The following is a 9153-nucleotide window of genomic DNA, read 5'->3' as shown; positions in this document are numbered from 1 at the left end:
AGGCCGAGTGGAGGGGGGGGGGGGGGGGGAATACCCTCTCCCATGGCTAACAGGCCGAGTGGAGGGGGGGGGGGGGGGGGAATACCCTCTCCCATGGCTAACAGGCCGAGTGGAGGGGGGGGGGGGGGGTGAATACCCTCTCCCATGGCTAACAGGCCGAGTGGAGGGGGGGGGGGGGGAATACCCTCTCCCATGGCTAACAGGCTGAGTGGAGGGGGGGGGGGGGGGAATACCCTCTCCCATGGCTAACAGGCCGAGTGGAGGGGGGGGGAATACCCTCTCCCATGGCTAACAGGCCGAGTGGAGGGGGGGGGGGGGGGGGGTGAATACCCTCTCCCATGGCTAACAGGCCGAGTGGAGGGGGGGGGGGGGGAATACCCTCTCCCATGGCTAACAGGCCGAGTGGAGGGGGGGGGGGGGGGGAATACCCTCTCCCATGGCTAACAGGCCGAGTGGAGGGGGGGGGGGGGAATACCCTCTCCCATGGCTAACAGGCCGAGTGGAGGGGGGGGGGGGGGAATACCCTCTCCCATGGCTAACAGGCCGAGTGGAGGGGGGGGGGGGAATACCCTCTCCCATGGCTAACAGGCCGAGTGGAGGGGGGGGGGGGGGAATACCCTCTCCCATGGCTAACAGGCCGAGTGGAGGGGGGGGGGGGGGGAATACCCTCTCCCATGGCTAACAGGCCGAGTGGAGGGGGGGGGGGAATACCCTCTCCCATGGCTAACAGGCCGAGTGGAGGGGGGGGGGGGGGAATACCCTCTCCCATGGCTAACAGGCCGAGTGGAGGGGGGGGGGGGGGGGAATACCCTCTCCCATGGCTAACAGGCCGAGTGGAGGGGGGGGGGGGGAATACCCTCTCCCATGGCTAACAGGCCGAGTGGAGGGGGGGGGGGGGGGAATACCCTCTCCCATGGCTAACAGGCCGAGTGGAGGGGGGGGGGGGGGAATACCCTCTCCCATGGCTAACAGGCCGAGTGGAGGGGGGGGGGGGAATACCCTCTCCCATGGCTAACAGGCTGAGTGGAGGGGGGGGGGGGGGGGGGGGGGAATACCCTCTCCCATGGCTAACAGGCCGAGTGGAGGGGGGGGGGGGGGGGGGAATACCCTCTCCCATGGCTAACAGGCCGAGTGGAGGGGGGGGGGGGGGGAATACCCTCTCCCATGGCTAACAGGCCGAGTGGAGGGGGGGGGGGGGGGAATACCCTCTCCCATGGCTAACAGGCCGAGTGGAGGGGGGGGGGGGGGAATACCCTCTCCCATGGCTAACAGGCCGAGTGGAGGGGGGGGGGGGGGAATACCCTCTCCCATGGCTAACAGGCCGAGTGGAGGGGGGGGGGGGGAATACCCTCTCCCATGGCTAACAGGCCGAGTGGAGGGGGGGGGGGGGGGGGGGAATACCCTCTCCCATGGCTAACAGGCTGAGTGGAGGGGGGGGGGGGGGGAATACCCTCTCCCATGGCTAACAGGCCGAGTGGAGGGGGGGGGGGGGGGGGGGAATACCCTCTCCCATGGCTAACAGGCCGAGTGGAGGGGGGGGGGGGGGGGAATACCCTCTCCCATGGCTAACAGGCCGAGTGGAGGGGGGGGGGGGGGGAATACCCTCTCCCATGGCTAACAGGCCGAGTGGAGGGGGGGGGGGGGGAATACCCTCTCCCATGGCTAACAGGCCGAGTGGAGGGGGGGGGGGGGGGAATACCCTCTCCCATGGCTAACAGGCCGAGTGGAGGGGGGGGGGGGGGGAATACCCTCTCCCATGGCTAACAGGCCGAGTGGAGGGGGGGGGGGGGAATACCCTCTCCCATGGCTAACAGGCCGAGTGGAGGGGGGGGGGGGGGAATACCCTCTCCCATGGCTAACAGGCCGAGTGGAGGGGGGGGGGGAATACCCTCTCCCATGGCTAACAGGCCGAGTGGAGGGGGGGGGGGGGGGAATACCCTCTCCCATGGCTAACAGGCCGAGTGGAGGGGGGGGGGGGGGGGGAATACCCTCTCCCATGGCTAACAGGCCGAGTGGAGGGGGGGGGGGGGGAATACCCTCTCCCATGGCTAACAGGCCGAGTGGAGGGGGGGGGGGGGGGGGAATACCCTCTCCCATGGCTAACAGGCCGAGTGGAGGGGGGGGGGGGGGGGAATACCCTCTCCCATGGCTAACAGGCCGAGTGGAGGGGGGGGGGGGGGAATACCCTCTCCCATGGCTAACAGGCCGAGTGGAGGGGGGGGGGGGGGGAATACCCTCTCCCATGGCTAACAGGCCGAGTGGAGGGGGGGGGGGGGGGAATACCCTCTCCCATGGCTAACAGGCCGAGTGGAGGGGGGGGGGGGGGAATACCCTCTCCCATGGCTAACAGGCCGAGTGGAGGGGGGGGGGGGGGAATACCCTCTCCCATGGCTAACAGGCCGAGTGGAGGGGGGGGGGGGGGGAATACCCTCTCCCATGGCTAACAGGCCGAGTGGAGGGGGGGGGGGGGGGAATACCCTCTCCCATGGCTAACAGGCTGAGTGGAGGGGGGGGGGGGGGAATACCCTCTCCCATGGCTAACAGGCCGAGTGGAGGGGGGGGGGGGGGGAATACCCTCTCCCATGGCTAACAGGCCGAGTGGAGGGGGGGGGGGGGGGAATACCCTCTCCCATGGCTAACAGGCCGAGTGGAGGGGGGGGGGGGGGAATACCCTCTCCCATGGCTAACAGGCCGAGTGGAGGGGGGGGGGGGGGGAATACCCTCTCCCATGGCTAACAGGCCGAGTGGAGGGGGGGGGGGGGGAATACCCTCTCCCATGGCTAACAGGCCGAGTGGAGGGGGGGGGGGGGGAATACCCTCTCCCATGGCTAACAGGCCGAGTGGAGGGGGGGGGGGGGGGAATACCCTCTCCCATGGCTAACAGGCCGAGTGGAGGGGGGGGGGGGGGGGGGGGAATACCCTCTCCCATGGCTAACAGGCCGAGTGGAGGGGGGGGGGGGGGGAATACCCTCTCCCATGGCTAACAGGCTGAGTGGAGGGGGGGGGGGGGGGAATACCCTCTCCCATGGCTAACAGGCCGAGTGGAGGGGGGGGGGGGGGGGAATACCCTCTCCCATGGCTAACAGGCCGAGTGGAGGGGGGGGGGGGGGGGGAATACCCTCTCCCATGGCTAACAGGCCGAGTGGAGGGGGGGGGGGGGGAATACCCTCTCCCATGGCTAACAGGCCGAGTGGAGGGGGGGGGGGGGGGGAATACCCTCTCCCATGGCTAACAGGCCGAGTGGAGGGGGGGGGGGGAATACCCTCTCCCATGGCTAACAGGCCGAGTGGAGGGGGGGGGGGGAATACCCTCTCCCATGGCTAACAGGCCGAGTGGAGGGGGGGGGGGGGGGGGGGGGAATACCCTCTCCCATGGCTAACAGGCCGAGTGGAGGGGGGGGGGGGGGGGAATACCCTCTCCCATGGCTAACAGGCCGAGTGGAGGGGGGGGGGGGGGGGAATACCCTCTCCCATGGCTAACAGGCCGAGTGGAGGGGGGGGGGGGGAATACCCTCTCCCATGGCTAACAGGCCGAGTGGAGGGGGGGGGGGGGGGGAATACCCTCTCCCATGGCTAACAGGCCGAGTGGAGGGGGGGGGGGGGAATACCCTCTCCCATGGCTAACAGGCCGAGTGGAGGGGGGGGGGGGGGGGAATACCCTCTCCCATGGCTAACAGGCCGAGTGGAGGGGGGGGGGGGGGGGGAATACCCTCTCCCATGGCTAACAGGCCGAGTGGAGGGGGGGGGGGGGGGAATACCCTCTCCCATGGCTAACAGGCCGAGTGGAGGGGGGGGGGGGGAATACCCTCTCCCATGGCTAACAGGCCGAGTGGAGGGGGGGGGGGGGAATACCCTCTCCCATGGCTAACAGGCCGAGTGGAGGGGGGGGGGGGGGAATACCCTCTCCCATGGCTAACAGGCCGAGTGGAGGGGGGGGGGGGGGAATACCCTCTCCCATGGCTAACAGGCCGAGTGGAGGGGGGGGGGGGGGGGAATACCCTCTCCCATGGCTAACAGGCCGAGTGGAGGGGGGGGGGGGGGAATACCCTCTCCCATGGCTAACAGGCTGAGTGGAGGGGGGGGGGGGGGAATACCCTCTCCCATGGCTAACAGGCCGAGTGGAGGGGGGGGGGGGGGGAATACCCTCTCCCATGGCTAACAGGCCGAGTGGAGGGGGGGGGGGGGGGAATACCCTCTCCCATGGCTAACAGGCCGAGTGGAGGGGGGGGGGAATACCCTCTCCCATGGCTAACAGGCCGAGTGGAGGGGGGGGGGGGGGGGGAATACCCTCTCCCATGGCTAACAGGCCGAGTGGAGGGGGGGGGGGGGGAATACCCTCTCCCATGGCTAACAGGCCGAGTGGAGGGGGGGGGGGGGGAATACCCTCTCCCATGGCTAACAGGCCGAGTGGAGGGGGGGGGGGGGGGAATACCCTCTCCCATGGCTAACAGGCCGAGTGGAGGGGGGGGGGGGGGGGAATACCCTCTCCCATGGCTAACAGGCCGAGTGGAGGGGGGGGGGGGGGGGAATACCCTCTCCCATGGCTAACAGGCCGAGTGGAGGGGGGGGGGGGGGGAATACCCTCTCCCATGGCTAACAGGCCGAGTGGAGGGGGGGGGGGGGGGAATACCCTCTCCCATGGCTAACAGGCCGAGTGGAGGGGGGGGTGGGGGGGGAATACCCTCTCCCATGGCTAACAGGCTGAGTGGAGGGGGGGGGGGGGGGAATACCCTCTCCCATGGCTAACAGGCCGAGTGGAGGGGGGGGGGGGGGGGAATACCCTCTCCCATGGCTAACAGGCCGAGTGGAGGGGGGGGGGGGGGAATACCCTCTCCCATGGCTAACAGGCCGAGTGGAGGGGGGGGGGGGGGGAATACCCTCTCCCATGGCTAACAGGCCGAGTGGAGGGGGGGGGGGGGGAATACCCTCTCCCATGGCTAACAGGCCGAGTGGAGGGGGGGGGGGGGGAATACCCTCTCCCATGGCTAACAGGCCGAGTGGAGGGGGGGGGGGGAATACCCTCTCCCATGGCTAACAGGCCGAGTGGAGGGGGGGGGGGGGAATACCCTCTCCCATGGCTAACAGGCCGAGTGGAGGGGGGGGGGGAATACCCTCTCCCATGGCTAACAGGCCGAGTGGAGGGGGGGGGGGGGAATACCCTCTCCCATGGCTAACAGGCCGAGTGGAGGGGGGGGGGGGGGGGAATACCCTCTCCCATGGCTAACAGGCCGAGTGGAGGGGGGGGGGGGGAATACCCTCTCCCATGGCTAACAGGCCGAGTGGAGGGGGGGGGGGGAATACCCTCTCCCATGGCTAACAGGCCGAGTGGAGGGGGGGGGGGGGGGGAATACCCTCTCCCATGGCTAACAGGCCGAGTGGAGGGGGGGGGGGGGGGGGGAATACCCTCTCCCATGGCTAACAGGCCGAGTGGAGGGGGGGGGGGGGGAATACCCTCTCCCATGGCTAACAGGCCGAGTGGAGGGGGGGGGGGGGGGGAATACCCTCTCCCATGGCTAACAGGCCGAGTGGAGGGGGGGGGGGGGGGAATACCCTCTCCCATGGCTAACAGGCCGAGTGGAGGGGGGGGGGGGGGAATACCCTCTCCCATGGCTAACAGGCCGAGTGGAGGGGGGGGGGGGGAATACCCTCTCCCATGGCTAACAGGCCGAGTGGAGGGGGGGGGGGGGGGAATACCCTCTCCCATGGCTAACAGGCCGAGTGGAGGGGGGGGGGGGGGGGAATACCCTCTCCCATGGCTAACAGGCTGAGTGGAGGGGGGGGGGGGGGAATACCCTCTCCCATGGCTAACAGGCCGAGTGGAGGGGGGGGGGGGGGGGAATACCCTCTCCCATGGCTAACAGGCCGAGTGGAGGGGGGGGGGGGGGGGAATACCCTCTCCCATGGCTAACAGGCCGAGTGGAGGGGGGGGGGGGGGGAATACCCTCTCCCATGGCTAACAGGCCGAGTGGAGGGGGGGGGGGGGGGGAATACCCTCTCCCATGGCTAACAGGCCGAGTGGAGGGGGGGGGGGGGGGAATACCCTCTCCCATGGCTAACAGGCCGAGTGGAGGGGGGGGGGGGGGGAATACCCTCTCCCATGGCTAACAGGCCGAGTGGAGGGGGGGGGGGGGGGGGAATACCCTCTCCCATGGCTAACAGGCCGAGTGGAGGGGGGGGGGGGGGAATACCCTCTCCCATGGCTAACAGGCCGAGTGGAGGGGGGGGGGGGGGGAATACCCTCTCCCATGGCTAACAGGCCGAGTGGAGGGGGGGGGGGGGGGGAATACCCTCTCCCATGGCTAACAGGCCGAGTGGAGGGGGGGGGGGGGGAATACCCTCTCCCATGGCTAACAGGCCGAGTGGAGGGGGGGGGGGGGGGGAATACCCTCTCCCATGGCTAACAGGCCGAGTGGAGGGGGGGGGGGGGGGAATACCCTCTCCCATGGCTAACAGGCCTGAGTGGAGGGGGGGGGGGGGGAATACCCTCTCCCATGGCTAACAGGCCGAGTGGAGGGGGGGGGGGGGGGGAATACCCTCTCCCATGGCTAACAGGCCGAGTGGAGGGGGGGGGGGGGGGGAATACCCTCTCCCATGGCTAACAGGCCGAGTGGAGGGGGGGGGGGGGAATACCCTCTCCCATGGCTAACAGGCCGAGTGGAGGGGGGGGGGGGGGGGGGAATACCCTCTCCCATGGCTAACAGGCTGAGTGGAGGGGGGGGGGGGGGAATACCCTCTCCCATGGCTAACAGGCCGAGTGGAGGGGGGGGGGGGGGGAATACCCTCTCCCATGGCTAACAGGCCGAGTGGAGGGGGGGGGGGGGGGAATACCCTCTCCCATGGCTAACAGGCCGAGTGGAGGGGGGGGGGGGGAATACCCTCTCCCATGGCTAACAGGCCGAGTGGAGGGGGGGGGGGGGAATACCCTCTCCCATGGCTAACAGGCGAGTGGAGGGGGGGGGGGGGGGGAATACCCTCTCCCATGGCTAACAGGCCGAGTGGAGGGGGGGGGGGGGGGGGGAATACCCTCTCCCATGGCTAACAGGCCGAGTGGAGGGGGGGGGGGGGGGGAATACCCTCTCCCATGGCTAACAGGCCGAGTGGAGGGGGGGGGGGGGGGAATACCCTCTCCCATGGCTAACAGGCCGAGTGGAGGGGGGGGGGGGGGAATACCCTCTCCCATGGCTAACAGGCCGAGTGGAGGGGGGGGGGGGGGAATACCCTCTCCCATGGCTAACAGGCCGAGTGGAGGGGGGGGGGGGGGGGAATACCCTCTCCCATGGCTAACAGGCCGAGTGGAGGGGGAGGGGGGGGGGGGAATACCCTCTCCCATGGCTAACAGGCCGAGTGGAGGGGGGGGGGGGGGGGAATACCCTCTCCCATGGCTAACAGGCCGAGTGGAGGGGGGGGGGGGAATACCCTCTCCCATGGCTAACAGGCGAGTGGAGGGGGGGGGGGGGGGAATACCCTCTCCCATGGCTAACAGGCCGAGTGGAGGGGGGGGGGGGGGGGGAATACCCTCTCCCATGGCTAACAGGCCGAGTGGAGGGGGGGGGGGGGGGAATACCCTCTCCCATGGCTAACAGGCCGAGTGGAGGGGGGGGGGGGGGGAATACCCTCTCCCATGGCTAACAGGCCGAGTGGAGGGGGGGGGGGGGGGGAATACCCTCTCCCATGGCTAACAGGCCGAGTGGAGGGGGGGGGGGGAATACCCTCTCCCATGGCTAACAGGCCGAGTGGAGGGGGGGGGGGGGGGAATACCCTCTCCCATGGCTAACAGGCCGAGTGGAGGGGGGGGGGGGGGGAATACCCTCTCCCATGGCTAACAGGCCGAGTGGAGGGGGGGGGGGGGGGAATACCCTCTCCCATGGCTAACAGGCCGAGTGGAGGGGGGGGGGGGGGGAATACCCTCTCCCATGGCTAACAGGCCGAGTGGAGGGGGGGGGGGGGGGAATACCCTCTCCCATGGCTAACAGGCCGAGTGGAGGGGGGGGGGGGGGAATACCCTCTCCCATGGCTAACAGGCCGAGTGGAGGGGGGGGGGGGGGGAATACCCTCTCCCATGGCTAACAGGCCGAGTGGAGGGGGGGGGGGGGGGGGGAATACCCTCTCCCATGGCTAACAGGCCGAGTGGAGGGGGGGGGGGGGGGGGAATACCCTCTCCCATGGCTAACAGGCCGAGTGGAGGGGGGGGGGGGGGGGAATACCCTCTCCCATGGCTAACAGGCCGAGTGGAGGGGGGGGGGGGGGGGAATACCCTCTCCCATGGCTAACAGGCCGAGTGGAGGGGGGGGGGGGGGGGAATACCCTCTCCCATGGCTAACAGGCCGAGTGGAGGGGGGGGGGGGGGGGGGAATACCCTCTCCCATGGCTAACAGGCCGAGTGGAGGGGGGGGGGGGGGGGGGAATACCCTCTCCCATGGCTAACAGGCCGAGTGGAGGGGGGGGGGGGAATACCCTCTCCCATGGCTAACAGGCGAGTGGAGGGGGGGGGGGGGGAATACCCTCTCCCATGGCTAACAGGCCGAGTGGAGGGGGGGGGGGGGGAATACCCTCTCCCATGGCTAACAGGCCGAGTGGAGGGGGGGGGGGGGGGAATACCCTCTCCCATGGCTAACAGGCCGAGTGGAGGGGGGGGGGGGGGAATACCCTCTCCCATGGCTAACAGGCCGAGTGGAGGGGGGGGGGGGGGGGAATACCCTCTCCCATGGCTAACAGGCCGAGTGGAGGGGGGGGGGGGGGGAATACCCTCTCCCATGGCTAACAGGCCTTGGAGGGTGGAGGGATGGAGGGGGGGGGGGGGGGGAATACCCTCTCCCATGGCTAACAGGCCGAGTGGAGGGGGGGGGGGGGGGGGAATACCCTCTCCCATGGCTAACAGGCCGAGTGGAGGGGGGGGGGGGGGAATACCCTCTCCCATGGCTAACAGGCCGAGTGGAGGGGGGGGGGGGGGGAATACCCTCTCCCATGGCTAACAGGCCGAGTGGAGGGGGGGGGGGGGCTCAGGCCGGTGGGGGGGGGGGGGGGGAATACCCTCTCCCATGGCTAACAGGCCGAGTGGAGGGGGGGGGGGGGGGGAATACCCTCTCCCATGGCTAACAGGCCGAGTGGAGGGGGGGGGGGGGGGAATACCCTCTCCCATGGCTAACAGGCCGAG

This window comes from Salmo salar, unplaced genomic scaffold (genome assembly GCF_965601325.2).
Source record: "Salmo salar unplaced genomic scaffold, fSalSal1 ptg001490l, whole genome shotgun sequence".
NCBI lineage: Eukaryota > Metazoa > Chordata > Actinopteri > Salmoniformes > Salmonidae > Salmo > Salmo salar.
This window is presented reverse-complemented; position numbering follows the sequence as displayed.